The sequence below is a fragment of the Megascapheus bottae genome, chromosome 13 (assembly GCF_031878675.1).
Source record: "Megascapheus bottae isolate mThoBot1 chromosome 13, mThoBot2.hap1, whole genome shotgun sequence".
NCBI classification, from domain to species: domain Eukaryota; kingdom Metazoa; phylum Chordata; class Mammalia; order Rodentia; family Geomyidae; genus Megascapheus; species Megascapheus bottae.
Window position 1 is genome coordinate 18,077,390 of NC_143521.1, and position 7,781 is coordinate 18,085,170.

The window sequence follows — 7,781 nt, forward strand, 5'->3', positions numbered from 1 at the left end:
GGTAAAGTGCTTGCCTAGCATATGTGAAGCCCTGGGTTTGATTCCATGATACAGAAAAAGCCATACACAGAAAAAGCCAGAAATGGTTCTGTGGCTCAAGTGGCAGAGTGCTAGCCTGGAGCAAAAAGTTCAAGGACACCACCCAGGCCCTGATTCAAGCCCCAGGGCAGGCAGGAAGAAGAAGAAGAAGAAGAAGAAGAAGAAGAAGAAGAAGAAGAAGAAGAAGAAGAAGAAGAAGAAGAAGAAGAAGAAGAAGAAGAAGTGGAGGAGGAGGAGGAGGAGGAGGAGGAGGAGGAGGAGGAGGAGGAGGAGGAGGAAGAAAAGTATGCAGTAGAGTGCTACCTTCCAGCTGTTGAGGTTTTGAGTTCAAGTCCCACCACTGTGAAAGGAAGAAAGGGGTATAAAATCAGATAGTATGGAGGTGAATAAACAAAATAAAACATGGCACATAATCTTGTAACAGTTACCTTTTATGTATTTACCTGTATACATAGCTATTTGATAAAAATGAGATAAGTCACATTCAGAATCAGAGAGCTCCCAGTGGGAAGTGGGTGTGGCAGCCAATTGTGACTCAACTTAGAGAAGCTTGGAAAGTTATTTTTTCATTTTATTTTATTTTCACCTTCCCATCATGATTTGAACATTTTTTATTAAAGAATTTATTAACATTGATTTTTACATCATAATTCAAATGACGTGTTTAACAAACAAGTGTTCAAGAAGGGAATCTCTATATACAATCACTGGCACTTAGCTTTTAAAACATAATCAAAATGAGGCTTAGCTTTTAAAACATAATCAAAATTAGGCTAAGGGTTTGTATATCATAGATACATATTAATTTTTGAAATAAAACATTATATCTATAGAGTCATAGGCTTTTATGTCTATATAGTTGTGTTTATGTTTCCAATAGCATGTCCATAGCTTTGGGTATGCAAATATTGAGTCCTCGCTCTTGTACTGTTTGGATCTAATAGCCCCATATTAAGGATACCATGCACCTTTTGTTCCTTTGGTCTTGACTTGTCTCACTCAACATGATTCGCTCTAGATTCATCCACTTCCTTGCAAATGCCATTATTTTATCTTGTCTGTTGGCTATGTAGAATTCCATTGTATATATATATTTATCACATTTTCTGTAACCATTCATCTGCAGTAGGGCATCTGGATTGTTTCCATTGCCTGGCTGTTGTGAATAGTGCAGAGATGAACATAGCTGAACAGGTGTCTTTATTATATCTTGGGTTATGATGTTCAGGGTAGATGCCCAGAAGTGGTATGGCAGGATCATAGGGAAGGTCAATTTTCAGTTCTTTAAGAAACCTCCACACTGCTTTCCAGAGTGGCTGAACTAGTTTACAATCCCACCAGCAGAGTAGTAGGGTTCCTTTTTCTCCACAACCCCGCCAGTATCTGTCATTGTCTGAGTTCAAAATCTTGGCCATTCTTGTTGGGGTAAGGTGGTATCTTAGGGTTGTTTTTATTTGCATTTCCTTTATGACCATAGATGATGAACATTTTCTCATATGCTTTTCTGCCATTTTAATCTCTTCTTCTGATAAGTCTCTCTTTAGTTCCCTTGCCCATTTAGTGAATGGTTTGTTCAGTTTGGGGGAGATTAGTTTCTTGAGTTCCCTATAGATACTGGATATTAAGCATTTGTCAGATGTATTATTGGTAAATATCTTTTCCCAGTTGGTTGGCTGTCTCTTTACTTTTGCGACTATGCTTTTTTTTTTTTTTTTGCCAGACCTGGGCTTGAGCTCAGAGTCTGAGCACTGTCCTTGGACTTTCTCAAGGCTAGAGCTCTACCACTTGAGCCTCAGCACCACTTCCGGCCTTTTGCTATGTATGAGGTACCGAGCAATCGAACCCGGGTCTTCGTGCATGCTAGCCAAGCACTCTACCACTAGGCCAAACTCCTGGCCCGCGACTATGCTTTTATCTGTGCAGAAAATTTTTATTTTTAGGTAATCCCATTTACCGAGTCTCTCTCCAATCTGTTGTGACCCTGGGATTCTGTTCAGGTATCTTTTGCCTGTGCCTATGAGTTCCAGTCTCTCTCCTAGTCTGTCATGTAGCAGTTTCACGGTTTCCGGTCTGACATTGAGGTCTTTGATCCATTTTGAGTTAATGCTTGTGCATGGCGAAAGGCTAGGGTCAATTTTAGTTTCCTGCATGTGGCTGTTCAGTTCTGCCATCACCAATAATTGAATAGACTGTCTTTGTTCCACTGTATATCTTTGGCTCCTTTATCAAATATAAGTTGACTATAGGTATGTGGTTCTATTTCTGGGTCTTCTATTCTGTTCCACTGATCTTCTGGTCTGTTTTTGTGCCAATACCAAGTAGTGCTGAGGCTCACGAGGTAGAGCTCTGACCTTGAGAAAGTCCAAGGACAGTGCTCAGGCCCTGAGCTCAAGCCCAGGACTGGTAAAAGAAATAAATAAATAAAAAGTGGACCACAACAGTAGAGACAAAAACCCATAACCTCTATCCTTAATGATAGCCCCTTTTTGTTTTGTGGCAATATTATATTGCAATTCCATGATGGCACTAGAAGCACGAGTCACATGTTTTCTTGTTTCATTTTTAGTAATGCACATAATTTGTTATTAATGATTATTTCTACCCCATACATTATTTCAAATATAGATTTTTTTGTATCAATCAGAATTCATGTAAGTACTAGACATCTATCAAAAACATCTTAAGCATACAAAGAAATTCTTCAGAATTATTTCATGACAGATTTAGGCACCAATTGATTCAGGATTTCAATAGATTCATCCAGAATTTCTCTGTTTTCCTACCTTCTCAGCTTTGCAATATTTCTCTATGGAGGAAATGGGGAGTGGGAAAGGATGTATTTACAAAGCTTTCAGTTGTGTTTTGCTTCATCAATGTCTTCACATTTAGTAAGTTTAACATATAGCTTAGCTTAAGAGAGAAAAACACTATATTTGGTGAAGTGAACAAGGGTCTGGAAGTTTAAAGGACATGTGCTTAGGAGAATACAGACAGCCATTGGCTGAGAGAAAACTAGAATTTATTATGTCGGCAGTCGGTAGTCACTTAGGATCTCTAACCAGTGGAAAATTGCAAAAAGATTTTCAACCTATTTACAAGGTCATGTTTATTTTTACTTATTTATTTATTTAGGGAGCTGTGGGTCTTAAACTCTGGACTTGGGTTCTGTCTCTGAGCTCTTCATTTCAAGGGTAATGCTCTACCACTTTGAGCCACAGTATCACTTCTGGTTTTCTGGTGATTAATTAGAGGTAAGAGTCTCATGGATTTTGGTACCCAGACTGGCTTTGAATTGCAACCCTCAGATCTTAGCCTCCTGAGTAGCTAGAATTATAGGGCTGAACCACTGGTGCCGGGTCAAGGTCATGTTTTTAAAGTTTGATCTCGGGGATAAAATCTGAATGATTTTGACATCTCATTGGTAGAAAAAGCATCTTTCTTTGAAGTCACAGAAATAAATTGTAGCTGAATGTTTGTGATGGTTATTCTCACCTATTGGTGCATATTACAATTGGCAGAATTTTTCATTAGCATAAAAATAGGCTGACACCTTTACAGTCAAGAGCCTTGCATTATTATAGCCTGGCAGTCTAATATAACAGGAAAGATCTGGGGAAAAAAATCCAGGTACCTCAATCCATTGATAGAATGCCCAAGAATTTGTTGACTTCATTTGTATTGTTCTTTGTGAGTATTTAATTTGAATGTTCCCCTTCACAGCACATCCCAAGCAGAAGGGGTTAGTATACTTGTTTCTTCACCATGGAGGCAAATTCTGTACTTCTCAAGCCCATTTTTTTTGTAAATTGGGGAGAAGATATATTCTTCCTGGGGGCTAATGAACTTCAATTTAACATAAGCCTTCAGTAAGATTCTATAAAATGCTCTTTTGCTTTTAATTACTGCTAAGTAGTTTGAAGCTTATGGGGTAATTCGCAGTGCCAGAACATGGATGACAATTGTTTAGAATTGTTGCCATTGCTCAAACAGATAGAAGGGGAAATGGACCAGACACTAGGTGAGTCTGGCATCTATGGAAAAGAGAAATATTTGGGTCCCTTGCTTTAGAATTGATTGTTTCCCAAGTTAACTCAGTTGATGTCACTGATGTAGCCATTCTTCCCTCTTCCTCTCTAGGTGCTGCTCTTCCTTCTCTTCTAACATGTACCAGTGGTAGAAATGATCATGTTACTGCTGAGTTTTGCCTTCATAACATTGGCTTCTGAAGTTGTCAAAATCACAAGAAATAGATAAAAGACAATGCTCTAGAGATCAACTCTTTACTAAAGGACAAGAAAGTACTCAGTCTAGTTCTACTGAACTTCAGGTAACATTAAGAGGCAAGTAAGCAACAAGATCCGTAGCATCATATACTATCCCAGTGAACATGGTTTAAAAATGATGTTATTGCCAATATAACGAATTACATAGCTTGAGGTCACACTAGAAGAGGCAGATCCCCTAGTGTGACTGTATGCCTATAGAAAAAGGAAAACCTGGAGACATGCATACTTAAATAATGCTATTTGATGATAAATGTAGATGTGAGAATGATGCTCAGAGTCAATAAGGTTGTCAGAAAACCACCAGGAAATAGAAAAACAATATAGAACAGATTTTCCCTTTCAGCTGTAAATTACAGAACCAGTACCTTGATTTTAGGTTTTTAGTCTATGGAAGACAAGACCAACAGATTCTATTGTTTAAATCATATAGGCTGTGGTACTTTGTTGTGGGATCCCTAGAAAACATATACAACATACTTTAGTTACAGGCACAGTCGGAGAAAATACGAAACTAAATAAATCATCTGATTCAGATGATGAAATGGAGTGGCAGAAACCAGGTGAAATACATGTCTCATATAGAGTACATATACATGTAAATTTTTATATTCACTTTGAATTTTATTTGGATGTATTTAATGGTTTTTCACACTGTAGGAAGGTGAAAAATGATCTCACCTCAATCTAAACATACAGCATCATTGATCAATAGCATGTTTTAAAAGTTGAGAGTGGTACGTTATGCTGCAATTCAGTCTTCACAGTTATCACTGTGCGAATCTGGCCAGAAGATTTTCTAGATAGTTCCTAAGTACAGTCACATATGCTTTTGTGAGATGGAGGCTAAGGAGGAGATGATACAAAGATAGTAAGGAGAGATTTAAAGATGCTGGCCTTGAAGATTGGATGGATGCCAATACTCACCAGACGTTTGGGGAAGTAAGGGATGGGTTCTTCAGAGAGAATGTGTTGGGACAGAACCTTGATTTTTCCCTAGGCACACTGATTTCAGGTCTCTGGACTTCAGAACTGAGGGGTACTAACACATACCTGTCCTAAGTCTGTTATGATGGCCCTGTGAATCCAACATATAGGATAAACATGTAACTAACTGGTCCCAAATTCAAATATTTTGAAATGAACATCAAGCTGGCCAAAAGGATCTTCCCTGAGACAACTAATTCCAGAAGGTAGTCAGGGAAGTTTTGTGGTATGTTAGTGGAAAGAAAGCTACATGTATTCTTTAGGTAGTAAATTATTCCAAGAGCTAAATAGAAAAATACAAGTCCCATGAAAATAATCTTCTGTGAAAGGTGAGTTGATTTTTATTTATTTTTAATCAAAATGCTGAAGCCAGGTGCTGGTGGCTAACACCTGTAATCTGACTCAGAATTTGAGGATCTCAGTTCAAAGCCAGCCCAGTCAGGAAAGCAGGAAAGTCCCTCAGATATTTCAATAGACTATCCCAAAAATGGCAGAGGGGTCTCACATGGTAGTGCCTTGAGCAAAGAGTAGTTCAGGGACAACCCCCAAGTCCCGAGCTCAAACTCTAGGACCAGCAAACACACACACACACACACACACACACACACACACACACACAGAGAGAGAGAGAGAGAGAGAGAGAGAGAGAGAGAGAGAGAGAGAGAGAGAGAGAGAGAGAGAGAGAGAGAGAGAAATATTATTTCTTTGTAACTGTTAAAAAATTGAACTGCTGGAACTCATTTGCTGAAACATTTAGACTTACATTAATGCTTCACATACCTACATATATATTAATAGTTCACACCCAAATAAAAATGGAAGCAGTGCCACTCCCAAGCATATATTTAGGTACTTCTTTTGCTCCCCATGGGAAAATGCATTTAACATTTAGAACTATCAATTATAGGAAGAAGAGAAAAATTAATTTCCTAAAAAATACAATTCCCATCTATTGGATTCAGCAGCAGGTTCTCCATGTCTGCAACACACTGTCTGGATATCTCTTGGTGTAAGTGTTACACGTTTGATAGGCATCTTAGCAAAGCTCAACCAAATGGGCTTCATTGGCCACTCACAAAAATCACCATGTTAGCAAAGGACTTCACAAATCAGAAGTTTAGTGGATTTATTTATTCATTTTAGAGTCTATATGTTAAAAAAGGATTTTTCCCCATTAAAAAAAATAATTTCCCCAAGCTGGGCATGGTGGCTCAAACTTGTAATCCTAGCTACCTCAGGAGGCTGAGGCTGAGGGTCATGGTTCAAAGCCAGCCCAGACACTAAAGACCCTGAGACTCTTATCTCCAATTAACCAATAGAAAACTGGAAGTGGCACTGAGGCTCAAAGGGGTAGAGTGGTAGCCTTGAGCTGAAGAGCTCAGGGACAGTGCCCAGGCCCAGAGTCCAAGCCCCACGATTGACCAAACACACACACACACATACACACATGCACACGTACACACACACAAACACATATATATTTCCCCCTAATATCTTTCTGTTCCAGGGTCTCCTCTAGGATACTATTTTAGCTTTAGGAGACATAGCTCTGTAAGTTTCTCTTTGTAGATTTTTCTTAGACTGTCCTCATTTTCCTAGATTGACTTTAACCAGATAGAGGGTGACTGATCAGGTATTTTGGAAGCAGCTTTTGAATTGGGATTTCATTGATTTTTTTCTTGTGATTTCACAGAGGCAATGCATTTGTTAAGCTATCATCTCATCCCATCATACTAAGAGCACAGATTATGCATGCATCATTGTTGATACCAACCAAGACCAGTTGGCTGGAGTGAGTAAAGTAGGCTTTGTCAAGTTTCCTCATTGTAAATTTCCTCTTTTCCCTGTCCATAGTCATGGGGGAAAAGCCACCACACATGGTACACAAAAGTGGTGCCATTTTTGCCCCACCTCCTTGGTCACAAAGCAGGTGCCTGAATAACTTCAGATCCTACCACATGATATGTTGATCCCTATCAACATATATATTTAATCATTTATGGTCAATATGGTCTTGTGGACTTTTATATGTTGGCATATAATCCAATACTACTAGAATTTCTTCTGAAAAATTTCCATCTTTGGACATTGGGAATTCTTTCATTTGTCACCATAATTGTTGTTTTTTGGCACTTTCTTACATTTTCAGATACATGCCGTTCTATCTCTGCCCGAGCATAGAATCAGACATTGTTCAAGCAACCCTGCTTGCTTCTGCTGGAGGAAGTCATTCGAAACCCGGTGGGCTCAGTACAGCTGAGTACCAGTTCCTGCTCAGTATTCTCTCACCTAATAATCTACCCTGGCACTGGCTGAGCATAGAATCTTTTATCTTCCAAAGTGAGGGGAATATATAGATGCACGTTAACTTATGTAAAGACCTATGTTTACAAACATTCCTTTATGTCAACACCTATATTATGATAGAAATGTGTCAATATATTCTCATATTATCTCTTTTTTCGTGTGTGC